The sequence below is a fragment of the Salvelinus namaycush genome, chromosome 14 (assembly GCF_016432855.1).
Source record: "Salvelinus namaycush isolate Seneca chromosome 14, SaNama_1.0, whole genome shotgun sequence".
Classification (NCBI taxonomy): domain Eukaryota; kingdom Metazoa; phylum Chordata; class Actinopteri; order Salmoniformes; family Salmonidae; genus Salvelinus; species Salvelinus namaycush.
This window is the reverse complement of record NC_052320.1, coordinates 5,890,554-5,906,863: the sequence shown is the minus strand read 5'-3', so window position 1 is coordinate 5,906,863 and position 16,310 is coordinate 5,890,554. Positions and strand designations below refer to the sequence as shown.

Sequence of the window (16,310 nt, the reverse complement as noted above, 5' to 3'; positions counted from 1 at the left end):
GAAACACGAGCAATGGACACATTAGACCGCTGGAAATCTGTCCTTTGGCCCAAATTTGAGATTTTTGGTTCCGTGTCTTTGTGAGACGCAGAGTAGCTGAACGGATGATCTCCGCATGTGTGGTTCCCACAGTGAAGCATGGAGGAGGAGGTGTGATGGTGTGCGAGTGCTTTTCAGGTGACTTATTTAGAATTCAAGGCTCACTTAACCAGCATGGCTACCACAGCATTCTGCAGCTATACGCCATCCAATCTGGTTTGCGCTTAGTGGAACTGTCATTTGTTTTTCAACAGGACAATGACAAAACACACCTCCAGGCTGTGTAAGGGCTATTTGACCAAGAAGAAGAGTGATGGAGTGCTACATCAGATGCCCTGGCTTTCACAATCACCCGACCTCAACCCAATTGAAATGATTTGGGATGAGTTGGACCGCAGAGTGAAGGAAAAGCAGCTAACAAGTGCTCAGTGTATGTGGGAACTCCTTCAAGACTGTTGGAAAAGCATTCCAAGTGAAGCTGGTTGAGAGAATGCCAAGAGTGTGCAAAGCTGTCATCAAGGCAAAGGGTGGCTACTTTGAAGATTCTATAATATATTTTGATTTGTTTAACAATTTTTGAGGGGGTTACTACATGATTCCATATATGTTATTTCATAGTTTTGATGTCTTCACTATTATTCTATAATGTAGAAAATAGTAAGAAACCCTTGAATGAGTAAGTGTGTCCCAACTTTTGACTGGTGCTATATTTTATATAATCAGCACAGTTAACTTTCAATCCCCAACTACAGACATGCGTATGTGTACTATTCATTGAGTGAAGACTCACAAGCCAAATCATATTCCCTCACTCCCCATCTCTCTATTTCTGAGCACCACCACATACACTGAGACAAGGGTTGATAAACGATACGCACTTAAGTGTTGGTGTAAACTAAAAGTAAAATGTTAAAAGTAAATCTATTTGTTTCTAGCTAACTGTAGCATTGACACACTATAGTGCTGTGCCCTCTTAGTTTCAGTCACTTCACAGCAATTTCAATCACTTTCCGTTTTATACACAAACATTCCCCAGAACGCTCCACTACCCATTAACCAATCGTATCTCAGAGAACGATGCCCCAAAATAGAACAGGTGGAAGTGTCTCAGGTGACGACGGATGGTTCCTTAGTCGATGGATGCCAGGTAGGTAGGGTTCCAATAAACTCCCCTCCCAGGCCGGATAATGGATTGGGAGGGACAGAGTTGATAGCTGGGATTATGTGCGCTGGGCGTTAAGGTCATGAGCCGGGTATTGAAGCAGTGCAGGGATCAATAGCTCATTACTGTGTGCTGTTGGACCATACCAGCCAGGCCCTCTGCCCAATGGGGATTAGTGTCTGGTAGATACAAATGGAGCTCCAGCCCTGGGGCCGGCCGGCTGTGACAGAATCACTCAGACACTCTCACTCTGTTGGTTCTGTTCTGTCTGAGGAGCCAGCCATTAGAACACAACACTCCCTTGTTTCTGTCTGAGGAGCCAGCCATTAGAACACAACACTCCCTTGTTTCTGTTCTGGCTGAGGAGCCAGCCATTAGAACACAACACTCCCTTGTTTCTGTTCTGGCTGAGGAGCCAGCCATTAGAACACAACACTCCCTTGTTTCTGTCTGAGGAGCCAGCCATTAGAACACAACACTCCCTTGTTTCTGTTCTGGCTGAGGAGCCAGCCATTAGAACACAACACTCCCTTGTTTCTGTCTGAGGAGCCAGCCATTAGAACACAACACTCCCTTGTTTCTGTTCTGGCTGAGGAGCCAGCCATTAGAACACAACACTCCCATGTTTCTGTCTGAGGAGCCAGCCATTAGAACACAACACTCCATTGGTTTAAACCCAGTGGTGATTCTAACTCACTGAGGGTGTAGAGTAGATCACAGGCTGTATTGGTAATGGCTGTGGCTCTGTGCTGTTTATTTCATTTAGAGTACTCAGGATTTGCTGATCATTGTTTTTGAGTTGATCCCAATGTTACGGTTGATGTATGTGGATAATATTGCTAGTGATGTTAAACTTTCTTATACTTAGATTTAGAGTGACATTGTGTCATTGATTATCATATGGGTCATACTGATATCAATTATGGAGTTGATGTTTCCATAGAGGTTCTGTTAGATTAAGTATCACTCTGTAACCTGTGTTTCCTTTTCCTGACTACTGTTTTAGTTTGGCAGAACAGAGGTTATTGACAACACACTGAATCCAAACTTTGTGCGGAAGTTTTTCCTGGACTTCTTCTTCGAAGAGAAGCAGAACCTCCGCTTTGACGTGTAAGTGACCAACCTATCTGTCTCCAACTGGGAAATACCTACTGCTAGGCTAAAAGCCTAAATAAACTTTTTTAGTTTTATACATAGGACCAATTTACAAGTAGTTTCAAAAAATGTCTTTGCTCCCTTGTTAGTCTTTCGGGTCACAGAGCAGGCCTTCTCTCTCGGAAGAGTGAGGGGGCCACCACCAACTTTTTGAAAGTCACTATTGGCCTCATGGTGAAATCCCTGAGTGGTTTCCTTCCTCTCCGGCAACTGAGATAGAAAGGACTCCTGTATCTTTTTAGAAACTGGGTGTATTGGTACACCATCCAAAGTGTAATTAATAACTTCAACATGTTCAAAGGGATATTCAATATGTGCTTTTGACATTTTTACCCATCTACCAATAGATGCCCTTTGCGAGGCATTGGAAAACCTCCTGGCCTTTGTGGGTAAATCTGTGTTTGAAATGCACTGCTCGACTGAGGGACCTGACAGATAATTGTATGTGTGGGGTACAGAGATGAGGTAGTCATTCTAAAATCATGTTAAACACATGCAACTTATTATGTAACTTTTTTACTCCTGAACTTATTTAGGCTTACCATAACAAAGGGTTGAATACATATTAACTAAAGACATTTCAGCTTTTCATTTGTAATTCATTTGTAAATATTTAGAAAAACATAATTCCACTTTGACATTATGGGTATTGTGTGTAGGCCAGTGACACACAAAATCTATGTTAAATCCATTTTAAATTCAGGCTGTAACACAACAAAATGTGGGAAAAGTCAAGGGGTGTGAATCATTTCTGAAGAACAAGCCTTTTCATTTATCACCGTGATTAAGTGCTGTCGCTACGTCCACTTGGTTATTCTGGTCAGCCACCCCACCTCTTATTCCAGATCAATACTAGAGAAAGATCATTATACCTTTTTAATGTAGTCAGTGATATACAGTAGGTTTTGTTGAGCAGTCTGTTATTCATTATGGACTGTTCTATCTGCTCTTCAAAGTCAGGTAATATACAACTGCAAAATTCTAGTGTTGAACTGCGAAAAGTATTTTATTTTAATAACTATTTGTGGCTACATGTTAGACATTTGTATCATAGGGATGTGGGGAGAAAATAACGTTTTACATAACTACTGTTAAAGATTGAATTATGCCCTTTAAATGGTTGTTATCAAGCTATTACTGTGTAGAGCCCTTGTTCCGACTGTTTCAGGTGCTATTATTTAAGCTCTGGAAAATCAATCAAGAATCAATTGCAATGGTTTTGCACTGTGACAAAGCTCTTAGACACAATCAGTGTGGTTCAGGTGTTAGCAAGGTCAATATTCATTTTTAACAAACTGCAAATAATCAATCAGTCTACTCCAACATAACAGGCACCCTACAGACAGACAGAACTCCCAAATGATGGGACAAAATAAATGTTATGAACCAATGAGCTATTGAGTTTGACCAAGGGAAGAGTTAAGCAAGCATCACAGCCCTGAGGCCCGAGGTAGAGGATTGGCTTCATATCCAGGGTGAATAGGATTCAGAGACAGTCTGTCAGCGGTAGAGTCAGTGGATGTTCTAATGTTAGCAAACAGGGAGTATATTCTCAACCCTTCTACTCTGTTCCCCTCCTGCAGAAACATCCCTGTTAAATTCAAGGTTCATTTAGAGATAATTAGATTTGCTCATTTAGTTCGCAAAGAGGAAACTTATCTAATACCTGAACTGGCTATTCACACTGATATAGTTGGTCATTTGGAGTGATTTATACCTATATAACTATGTTTGGTTTCTTGCAGATACAATGTGGACTCCAGAAGTTCAAATATTTCCAAATTTGTAAGTGTCTCTCATCAGTATATAATGCATCATGTTGTTAATGTTATGTTGTTAATTATGCAATTTTATCCCAATACTGACAGTACAGAGGAAGGATAATTATCAGAAGGAAGCTTGTTGTCTTTGGATGAATGCAATATTGTATTCTAGATTTGACCTCTGACTGTGTTCTATTCCCTTTGTGCTCAACAAAATACGGGAGCGCAGAAGGTTAGTATCGACGCACCTAGTAAAGACATTTATTAATGTAATTAATGTAGACATTTATTAATTCATGTAATGTCATTATGGCATGTCAACGTCTACTGATTTGTATTTCACGACACCCATTCATGATGTGAGATGTGTTTTTTTTGCACTCCTGTTTTCGCTTGTCCAATGTGATGTCTGTGGGGGGGGTTTTCTGTTCCAATCAAGGACAAACGTTGGTTCAAAACCAAGCAGTCATGTCAACCATAGTCTCATTCAGCCATTCCCACTATATAAAAATCTCAGGTAAAGCACTTTGAGAGGAGACTTCAAAGCCAGAGCTACAGTAGACTAGTTGTTTTTTGAAACAGAATAATGTAGTTCCTGGAGAGCTACCGTCCAGTAGGTTTTCACTCCTACGCTGTTCCGGAAGAGCTACCGTCCTGTAGGTTTTCACTCCAACCCTGTTCCTGGAGAGCTCACTATACTGAGAGTATAAAAGGACGTATTTTAATGTTTTTGGAGCATGTGCTAATATTGTATCATTGCCCCGATACTGCAGAATGAGCCTGAGGAAGTCTATTTCTGGTATGTTTCTCACAACTAAGTGAAATCGAGAAAAAGTGTCTGGACACTTCTATAAGATGGCATTTACATAAAAAAATATAGATTTGGTTTTAAAAAAAATAAGTGAACTTGTTCTTTTAGCCTTTTTGATAACGTACCGTATGTCCAGATTTGATAAAATGCATAGTTTTCATTGTCACAGTGGCTCCCAATGTCTTCAGCCACTTTGAATAACTTTAGGTTTCAATCTGGCATGTGGGATGTCCTAGCTGTATTACACCTTACTCACCACCATCTGAAAGCACTGCACGTACTGTAGTACTGTGAACTGCCTTGCTGTTAGAAACAGGGTTGGGGTCAATTCCATTTCCACTCAGGAAGAACACTGAAATTCTACCTCAAATTCCAATTCTCTTCAATGCTTTTCAATTAGGAAAATTTGGAATTGGAATTTGGTTTACTTCATGAATTGAAATGGATTTGACCCCAACCCTGATCAGACGGGTCATAAGACTGACCCCAGGCTCTCTCCACCAGGACTTCCTGGGTCAGACCTTCTGCACTCTGGGGGAGATCATTGGATCCACTGGCGGGCGGCTGGAGAACAGCTTATCGTAAGTCAAACCCTCTCTCTCCCCCTCTCTCTCCCATTATCCATCACACCATTACAGGCCTAATGAAGGGACAACTCTGGAATGAGTCTGACCCATAGGGGACTCTCAATCTAGAGCAATGGTACCTCTCTGGCTGGCTGTATGTGATGAGTCATGTGAATGGTAAAAGGACCTCGCACTTGAGGAGGACTATCTGTTTGTGGATTGGAAATGGAGCACAGCGATGTAGATTAACTGTAAATGAAACAGCGTTGCGATTTTAATATGCTAATCATCCGAGCCTATAGCATCACTAAGAGACAGAAGCATCGATTCCCGAAGTTCCCCTCGTGCTCAACATCAAATCATCTTGTAATCAACTTCTTGATAGGGTAATTTGGCATTTTCTAATGCTTTCAGCAATCAACAATAAGGTGCCGTTTGTGCAGAGTGCATTTATTTTATGAGTTAATCAGATGGAAAAATGGTAATTGCAGATTAGAAGCTGAGTTGTTCACTGCAAATGTCTTTCAGACTGAGCGTTTCTCAGCTCTCTGTCTGTGTAGTCATGTAGAGGTTCTGTATTTTTGGAGGCATTTGGAGAGACGCATACACAACATGTGTAAATACCAATCATGTTTTCTTCATCAGGAACAGACCTCTTAAAAACAGAGGCCAGTTATTGACTTTACTCCATCACAATGAAAGGTCCCTCTGGCCATCTTCACCCAATTCTCTATGTATTTGTTTCAAGCTGATCATCCCTTACAAAAAGAACAAACCACTGTTTTCACATGTTGAGTTTAAATTTAGCACGTGAAACAATTTTTTCACATATGTTCAATTCAGTAGCGGTGCGTGGATGAAATCACTGAGGAAGACCAGCCAAGCCAGTAAAAAAAAGCCATATTACAACCTATGTTGTGATAATTGTGTTGTTTGCTCTATAACCTGTTAGTTCATACACCACCGTGATGAACAGTCGTGGCCAAAAGTTTTGAGAATGACACAAATATTAATTTTCACAAAGTCTGCTGCCCCAGTTTGTATGATGGCAATTTACATATACTCCAGAATGTTATGAAGAGTGATCAGATGAATTGCAAAGTCCCTCTTTGCCATGCAAATGAACTGAATCCCCAAAAAACATTTCCACTGCATTTCAGCCCTGCCACAAAAGGACCAGCTGACATCATGTCAGTGATTCTCTCGTTAACACAGGTGTGAGTGTTGACGAGGACAAGGCTGGAGATCACTCTGTCATGCTGATTGAGTTTGAATAACAGACTGGAAGCTTCAAAAGGAGGCTGGTGCTTGAAATCATTGTTCTTCCTTTGTCAACCATGGTTACCTGCAAGGAAACACGTGCTGTCATCATTGCTTTTCACAAAAAGGGCTTCACAGGCAAGGATATTGCTGCCAGTAAGATTTCACCTAAATCAACCATTTATCGGATCATCAAGAACTTCAAGGAGAGCGGTTCAATTGTTGTGAAGAAGGCTTCAGGGCGCCCAAGAAAGTCCAGAAAGCGCCAGGACCGTCTCCTAAAGTTGATTCAGCTGCGGGATCGGGGCACCACCAGTACAGAGCTTGCTCAGGAATGGCAGCAGGCAGGTGTGAGTGCATCTGCATGCACAGAGAGGCGAAGACTTTTGGAGGATGGCCTGGTGTCAAGAAGGGCAGTAAAGAAACCACTTCTCTCCAGGAAAAACATCAGGGACAGACTGATATTCTGCAAAAGGTACAGGGATTGGACTGCTGAGGACTGGGGTATTTTCTCTGAATCCCTTTTCCGATTGTTTGGGGCATCCGGAAAAAAACTTGTCCGGAGAAGAGAAGGTGAGCATCCTGAGACCATTCGTGTGGGGTTGCTTCTCAGCCAAGGGAGTGGGCTCACTCACAATTTTGCCTAAGAACACAGCCATGAATAAAGAATGGTACCAACACATCCTCCGAGAGCAACTTCTCCCAACCATCCAGGAACAGTTTGGTGACGAACAATGCCTTTTCCAGCATGATGGAGCACCTTGCCATAAGGCAAAAGTGATAGCTAAGTGGCTCGGGGAGCAAAACATAGATTTTTTGGGGTACATGGCCAGGAAACTCCCCAGACCTTAATCCCATTGAGAACTTGTGGTCAATCCTCAAGAGGCGGGTGGACAAACAAAACCCCACAAATTCTGACAAACTCCAAGCATTGATTATGCAAGAATGGGCTGCCATCAGTCAGGATGTGGCCCAGAAGTTAATTGACAGCATGCCAGTGCGGATTGCAGAGGTCTTGAAAAAGAAGGGTCAACACTGCAAATATTGACTCTTTGCATCAACTTCATGTAATTGTCATAAAAGCCTTTGACACTTATGAAATGCTTGTAATTATACTTCAGTATTCCATAGTAACATTTGACAAAAATATCTAAAGACACTGAAGCAGCAAACTTTGTGGAAATTAATATTTGTGTCATTCTCAAAACTTTTGCCCACGACTGTACAATAAGGCCATGACAACAAAAAGACAACAGTCACACAGTGGCAGAGTAAATTGAACTACACATGCATTTGTTTCATAGAAGAAAACTGAGAGCAACATCTGTCCGGTGAAGTCCACAAAGCAAATATTGCAAGTAAAATAAGAAATGTTGACTTGCGCTACTTGTAGACTAGTTGAATGCCAATGCCATCCTCCTCTCTTTCATTTTGGCAAAACAGTCCATGGCTCTGTCATACAGTACTAGGCTACATATTGAACTTCAGTCATCTCAGGCCAGAGGCACAATATATACATTTATGGCTAGAACAAATCACCATCATAATCCTTGGCCTGTACCAGAGAATTAAGTCAAAACCACAAGTCCAAATCCCCATCTCCGTCCATGTCTTAGGAAAAGTCAGATTTAGCAAGCTATTGATTGGTGTGAAGCCAAAATCCAAACTGGCCTTCCTTGAGGCATTTTGTTGCAACAGGACAAGCCACAGTTGAGCTGAGCTCAACGCTGATTGGCTAATTATTTTATAATTTTGTTTATCATGGGAGGCCAATGCTTGCTGGCATCAATCAGTCAAATGCAACATGCCATACTCTTTTGGTCCAGACATGTTCCAGTACATGGGCAACAAGTACTGAGACAGCTCTGATACGTGGGCAACACGTACTGAGACAGCTCTGATACGTGGGCAACACGTACTGAGACAGCTCTGATGCGTGGGCAACACGTACTGAGACAGCTCTGATACGTGGGCAACACGTACTGAGACAGCTCTGATGCGTGGGCAACACGTACTGAGACAGCTCTGATGCGTGGGCAACACGTACTGAGACAGCTCTGATGCGTGGGCAACACGTACTGAGACAGCTCTGATGCGTGGGCAACACGTACTGAGACAGCTCTGATGCGTGGGGTGGGCAACACGTACTGAGACAGCTCTGATGCGTGGGCAACACGTACTGAGACAGCTCTGATGCGTGGGCAACACGTACTGAGACAGCTCTGATGCGTGGGCAACACGTACTGAGACAGCTCTGATGCGTGGGCAACACCTACTGAGACAGCTCTGATGCGTGGGCAACACCTACTGAGACAGCTCTGATGCGTGGGCAACACCTACTGAGACAGCTCTGATGCGTGGGCAACACCTACTGAGACAGCTCTGATGCGTGGGCAACACCTACTGAGACAGCTCTGATGCGTGGGCAACACCTACTGAGACAGCTCTGATGCGTGGGCAACACCTACTGAGACAGCTCTGATGCGTGGGCAACACCTACTGAGACAGCTCTGATGCGTGGGCAACACCTACTGAGACAGCTCTGATGCGTGGGCAACACCTACTGAGACAGCTCTGATGCGTGGGCAACACCTACTGAGACAGCTCTGATGCGTGGGCAACACCTACTGAGACAGCTCTGATGCGTGGGCAACACCTACTGAGACAGCTCTGATGCGTGGGCAACACCTACTGAGACAGCTCTGATGCGTGGGCAACACCTACTGAGACAGCTCTGATGCGTGGGCAACACGTACTGAGACAGCTCTGATGCGTGGGCAACACGTACTGAGACAGCTCTGATGCGTGGGCAACACGTACTGAGACAGCTCTGATGCGTGGGCAACACGTACTGAGACAGCTCTGATGCGTGGGCAACACGTACTGAGACAGCTCTGATGCGTGGGCAACACGTACTGAGACAGCTCTGATGCGTGGGCAACACGTACTGAGACAGCTCTGATGCGTGGGCAACACGTACTGAGACAGCTCTGATGCGTGGGCAACACCTACTGAGACAGCTCTGATGCGTGGGCAACACCTACTGAGACAGCTCTGATGCGTGGGCAACACCTACTGAGACAGCTCTGATGCGTGGGCAACACCTACTGAGACAGCTCTGATGCGTGGGCAACACCTACTGAGACAGCTCTGATGCGTGGGCAACACGTACTGAGACAGCTCTGATGCGTGGGCAACACGTACTGAGACAGCTCTGATTATTTCTCCGGTGAGATTCAGCCACTTGCGAATTGATGGAAAATTATGAAAACACAGAGATAGATGAAAGAAACTATTTGATCATTATTATTGGTAAAATATTTGGTGAACCCTGGCTTCCTTTGGCACAATGAATACACACCACTGATTAAATTTAGAGTTCACATGATAACACATCCTTTTGCAAGTTCACATGTGAAAGTCAAATTTGCGGGTTCACATAAGTAAGAACTGCAAATGTGGAAATGGAATTGCAATTTCACATGTGAAAAACCTTTTAAATGTGAAACTTCCACATGTGATTGTTACCTTGTACTTGATTGATGAATTTAGGTCACCAATTAGTAAGGAACTCTCCTCAACTGGTTGTCTAGGTCTTAATTGAAGCCACTAGGCCCTCTGTGGAATGAATATGGTTTTGTAATATACTTTTTGCATGAAGTTTCCTTTCCAGCAATATAGCACCCTGCAACCCACTGCTGGTTTACCTCTGAAGCTAAGCAGGGTTGGTCCTGGTTGGTCCCTGGATGGGAGACCAGATGTAGCTGAAAGTAGTGAACAAAAAACATGTGAAACTTCATGTGTCCAAAAACCATGTCTGTATGTCTTAAATAAGGGATTCCCATACAGCCATCTGTGTGTGTGAGAGAGAGAGACACACACTCCTGTATGTGTTTTACATGTCTGTTAAAACAGCCTCAAACACACATCCTCCCAGTGTTGCCTTTATGCCATACACTCCCCTCAGTGAGAGGAGGAGAGCCGAAGAGCCTGGCCATGGCCTCTGCGCGGCAGTGGGCGTACTTTTGTAGGTCACTGTTTTTAGAACGGGGTAGCATGCTGTGGAGGAAGAAGCACTTCTCTACCACTTACCTGTTGGTTTCTATGGTAACCGAGGGTGACTGTTAGCTTCCCTAAAAGGATGATTGGACAAATACACCTCATTTTACCATTTTAGAAGATAAGTGCTTTACAGGTCAATGCAAACTGGTCGTATTTTTATTTGTAAAAAGTGGTGTGGAGAGCAGCATACCCCATGCTTCACACCTGCTGTGAGTTTGCATCGACATGATCACTCGCTCTCGCACACACAATTTTGGAGATAATTGCATGCCAATGCAGACGCATTAGATTAGTGGATATGATGCAGTCCATTTATAGCTAAATAATAATATCCTAATCATGTAGGTGCAGACCTGACCACTGTGATTTGAGGTATCGCTGTGGATTATTATTTATATATTTTACACTTTACTTTGCACCAAGAATAACACTACCCTATGTATTCATTTGGACAGTGAAACAAAAATTTATAATTTGCCTCAACTTCAGCATTTGGGATTGAGATTATTAAAATGTTTCATATGAGGAATCAGTACAGAATGTCACCGTTTTTATTTGAGGGTATTTTCCTACATATCTGTTTTACCGTTTAGCACTTTATGTATCTAGTCACCCCATGTGATGGTGTCATAACTATTTTGACAAATTCACTTATTTGTATTAATGTAGTCAAAAGTTTAGTATTTGGTCCCATATTCCTAGCATGCAATGACCACATCAAGCGTGTGACACTACAAACTTGTTGGTTGCATTTGCAGTTTGTTTTGATTGTGTTTCAGATTATTTTGTGCCCAATAGAAATTAATGGTAAATATTGTTTTGTGTCATTTTGGAGTCACTGTTATTGTAAATAAGAATAGAATATGTTTCTGAACACTTACATGAATGTGGATGCTGCCATGATTACAGATAATCACGGATTGTGGAAGCGTATAGGGGATATTGGACTGTGGAGGGGATATTGGAAGTGTGGAGGGGATAGCGGGTATTGGACGTGTGGAGGGGGTATTGGACGTGTGGAGGGGGTATTGGACGTGTGGAGGGGGTATTGGACGTGTGGAGGGGATAGCGGGTATTGGACGTGTGGAGGGGGTATTGGACGTGTGGAGGGGATAGCGGGTATTGGACGTGTGGAGGAGGTATTGGACGTGTGGAGGAGGTATTGGACGTGTGGAGGGGATAGCGGGTATTGGACGTGTGGAGGAGGTATTGGACGTGTGGAGGGGGTATTGGACGTGTGGAGGGGGTATTGGACGTGTGGAGGGGGTATTGGACGTGTGGAGGGGGTATTGGACGTGTGGAGGGGGTATTGGACGTGTGGAGGAGGTATTGGACGTGTGGAGGGGGTATTGGACGTGTGGAGGGGATAGCGGGTATTGGACGTGTGGAGGAGGTATTGGACGTGTGGAGGAGGTATTGGACGTGTGGAGGGGGTATTGGACGTGTGGAGGGGATAGCGGGTATTGGACGTGTGGAGGAGGTATTGGACGTGTGGAGGAGGTATTGGACGTGTGGAGGGGGTATTGGACGTGTGGAGGGGGTATTGGACGTGTGGAGGAGGTATTGGACGTGTGGAGGGGGTATTGGACGTGTGGAGGGGATAGCGGGTATTGGACGTGTGGAGGAGGTATTGGACGTGTGGAGGGGGTATTGGACGTGTGGAGGGGGTATTGGACGTGTGGAGGGGATAGCGGGTATTGGACGTGTGGAGGAGGTATTGGACGTGTGGAGGAGGTATTGGACGTGTGGAGGAGGTATTGGACGTGTGGAGGAGGTATTGGACGTGTGGAGGAGGTATTGGACGTGTGGAGGGGGTATTGGACGTGTGGAGGGGGTATTGGACGTGTGGAGGGGATAGCGGGTATTGGACGTGTGGAGGAGGTATTGGACGTGTGGAGGGGATAGCGGGTATTGGACGTGTGGAGGGGGTATTGGACGTGTGGAGGGGATAGCGGGTATTGGACGTGTGGAGGAGGTATTGGACGTGTGGAGGAGGTATTGGACGTGTGGAGGAGGTATTGGACGTGTGGAGGGGGTATTGGACGTGTGGAGGAGGTATTGGACGTGTGGAGGGGGTATTGGACGTGTGGAGGGGATAGCGGGTATTGGACGTGTGGAGGAGGTATTGGACGTGTGGAGGAGGTATTGGACGTGTGGAGGGGGTATTGGACGTGTGGAGGGGGTATTGGACGTGTGGAGGGGATAGCGGGTATTGGACGTGTGGAGGAGGTATTGGACGTGTGGAGGGGGTATTGGACGTGTGGAGGGGGTATTGGACGTGTGGAGGGGGTATTGGACGTGTGGAGGGGGTATTGGACGTGTGGAGGAGGTATTGGACGTGTGGAGGGGGTATTGGACGTGTGGAGGAGGTATTGGACGTGTGGAGGGGATAGCGGGTATTGGACGTGTGGAGGAGGTATTGGACGTGTGGAGGAGGTATTGGACGTGTGGAGGGGGTATTGGACGTGTGGAGGGGGTATTGGACGTGTGGAGGGGGTATTGGACGTGTGGAGGGGATAGCGGGTATTGGACGTGTGGAGGAGGTATTGGACGTGTGGAGGAGGTATTGGACGTGTGGAGGAGGTGTTGGACGTGTGGAGGAGGTATTGGACGTGTGGAGGGGGTATTGGACGTGTGGAGGGGATAGCGGGTATTGGACGTGTGGAGGAGGTATTGGACGTTTGGAGGGGGTATTGGACGTGTGGAGGGGATAGCGGGTATTGGACGTGTGGAGGAGGTATTGGACGTGTGGAGGGGGTATTGGACGTGTGGAGGGGATAGGAGGTATTGGATGATAAGAGACACCACTTGTTACTAAGAGGACACCGCCTGTCTGTCTCATGCACAAACATGCTGAGTCATGCCAGCCAAGTTATTATGTCTACAGCAGATCTTTGTGGCGTACTTTAACTACAGCTCGTCTTTGTCTAATTACTTTGAACATTTTTGTGGATTTCATTTTCAACATTTATGTGGCAGACTTTTCAGGACCGTAAGTCCAGTCTATAAATGCAGACCGTACAATAGTGCCAGGTAAAGTTGGATTGACTTTTCTCATAAATCATTCCTCAGTTGTTAATTGTGTCACGTACTTGGAAGTTAGGGAACTCTGTTCTCCCTAAGTGCGTCAGACATCCCACTGTCTCCTTGTCAGCCACAGAATGCAGGGACCATCTCTGATTCAGTTGGCAGAGAAAAGAGCGGTCTCATAAAGTTGTTCCAGTATTCCGCTTCATCACACCGTCTGAATCTGGGCCATGGTCCTGAAATATTGAGGACTGTTGACTCTAGACGGGCTCACACATCCTAAAGTTTGTATTAGACTCCTTTGGGTAAGGCCAGCTGCAAAGATGGAACAAGGCAGGCAAATACATGCATAATGAACAAGGTGTTCTTTCATCTTTTAATGGCTACCTTGTAATGCGTCCCCATCTGTCGTTCTCTACTTCTTCTGGAATGCAATTCAAAATACATAAGGTTTTGTTTTGCCATAATTAGAAGTGTATTGTTAATACAAATACATGTTTTGGACTTTGATCTGCGTAGGACAGTATAGACAACACGTTGCAATAGAAACAGCTCAGAAATAGAAATCTATGGGATCAGTATGAGTATACAGAAGTCCAGAGAGGACATATGAATAAAGAAAAGAATTCCCTTGTTATGTCGATCACAACTTTTTACCTCATGATCACGACATAACAAAATATGTTTTGTCGAGATCACAAGATAAACTCTATAAATAGGAGTGTACGTATTGATGGTAGATTGATAGTATGGCTGAGGCGGCAGAGCCCACCATGGATCGGCTCCCACGTTCTTATTGATTGTTACACTAAGGGATGGTACATTTCATGCTGACATAATTATTTCATTCATTTGTGTTTGGAGCTCATTATCCGTTAATAAATTAGAATGTAAGCAAGTTAAATGTCGTTTACCTTGAGCTAAGAGCTCTTGGGAGAGCTAAGAGCTCTTGGGAGTGCTAAGCCCTCGTGGGGCATTTAAGCCCTAAACGATGCCTGACAGGCAGCTCTGTCTCCCAGGCTGTGTGCCACCCCCAAGACCACAGCCAATGACATGCAAGCCACAACGCAGCTAACTTGTCTGGTCTTGTGAGCGAATGAGTTAGCTAGGTAGTCTTGTTAGCTAGCTAGCTTGTTGGCTATGTTGTTTGTTATCTTGGATAACTGATAAATACAGTATATAATTGTATGGGACACTTTGTTTTATGGATAATATTTACATTTACAGAGTGGGTGAGCTCCATTCCTGACAGGGTGATAAGGTTCAGTTTTAGCCTCAGACCTGGATCAGATTCAATAGCAGCCTCAGAGGCTGATAAATCAGGATTGTTTTATAGGAAAAGCTCCTTGCAGGCTGACAAAGCAGTCAGTGAAGTTTTAAGAAAGTTCAAGCTCATTTACGGGCATTTCTATACTATTAAAAAGCTCTAAAATTGTATTTGGAGAACAGCAAAAACAAGCAAAACTGACCCCAGACATTATCACATTGGTTGCTGTAGCTTCATTCACCTCAGTCGATCTATAAACACATAGCCTATTAGCTATACAATTAGCCACTACAGATTTACTCACATTAACTCAGCATTGGAAATTAAAAACTATAATTTTAATTGTGCAGAGGGATCTGTTAGCAGAAAAAGTATTGTAATTAAGGTCCAATGCAGCTGTTTTTATCTCAATATCAAATAATTTAAATGTTGCTAAGACTGTCTGGGAGTGGTCTGAAAACTAGCTGTTATTGGAAGAGAGGTTTGGAACTCTTTTTCTTATTGGTCTATTGACTAATTTACTGCCTGGTGATGTCACAAGGCAGGCCAAAACTCCATCCCACCAAACAGGTTGAAATTTCAGGCAGCCTTTTCAAACAGCTCTTACACTACAAGAGCATTATCATAAAAACATGAGTTTGCTTTACATAACTTTTTGGGGGTTGCAGTTTAAAACCTCTCTGGGATATGTGGGACAGCGTCCCACCTGGCCAAAATCCAGTGACAATGCAGAGCGCCAAATTCAATTAAATTACTATAAAAATTTAACTTTCATGAAATCACACATGCAAGACATCAAATTAAAGCTACACTTGTTGTGAATCCAGCCAACGTGTCAGATTTCAAAAAGGCTTTTCGGCGAAAGCAAACGATGCTATTATCTGAGGACAGCACCCCAGTAAACAAACACAGACAATCCTATTTCAATCCTCCAGGCGCGACATAAAACGCAGAAATAAAGATATAATTCATGCCTTACCTTTGATGAGCTTCTTCTGTTGGCACTCTAATATGTCTCATAAACATCATAAATGGTCCTTTTGTTCGATTAATTCCGTCGATATATATCCAAAATGTCCATTTATTTGGCGCGTTTGATCCAGAAAAACACCGGTTCCAACTCACGCAAAATGACTACAAAAGTTACCTGTAAGCTTTGTCCAAACATTTCAAACTACTTTTGTAATACAACTTTAGG

At 44.0% G+C, this 16,310-nt stretch overlaps 1 pseudogene; it reads left to right on the top strand.

The window, feature by feature from the left end:
• The window catches only part of LOC120059573, a 77,324-nt pseudogene that overhangs the window by 18,648 nt on the left and 42,366 nt on the right, over positions 1 to 16,310 (top strand).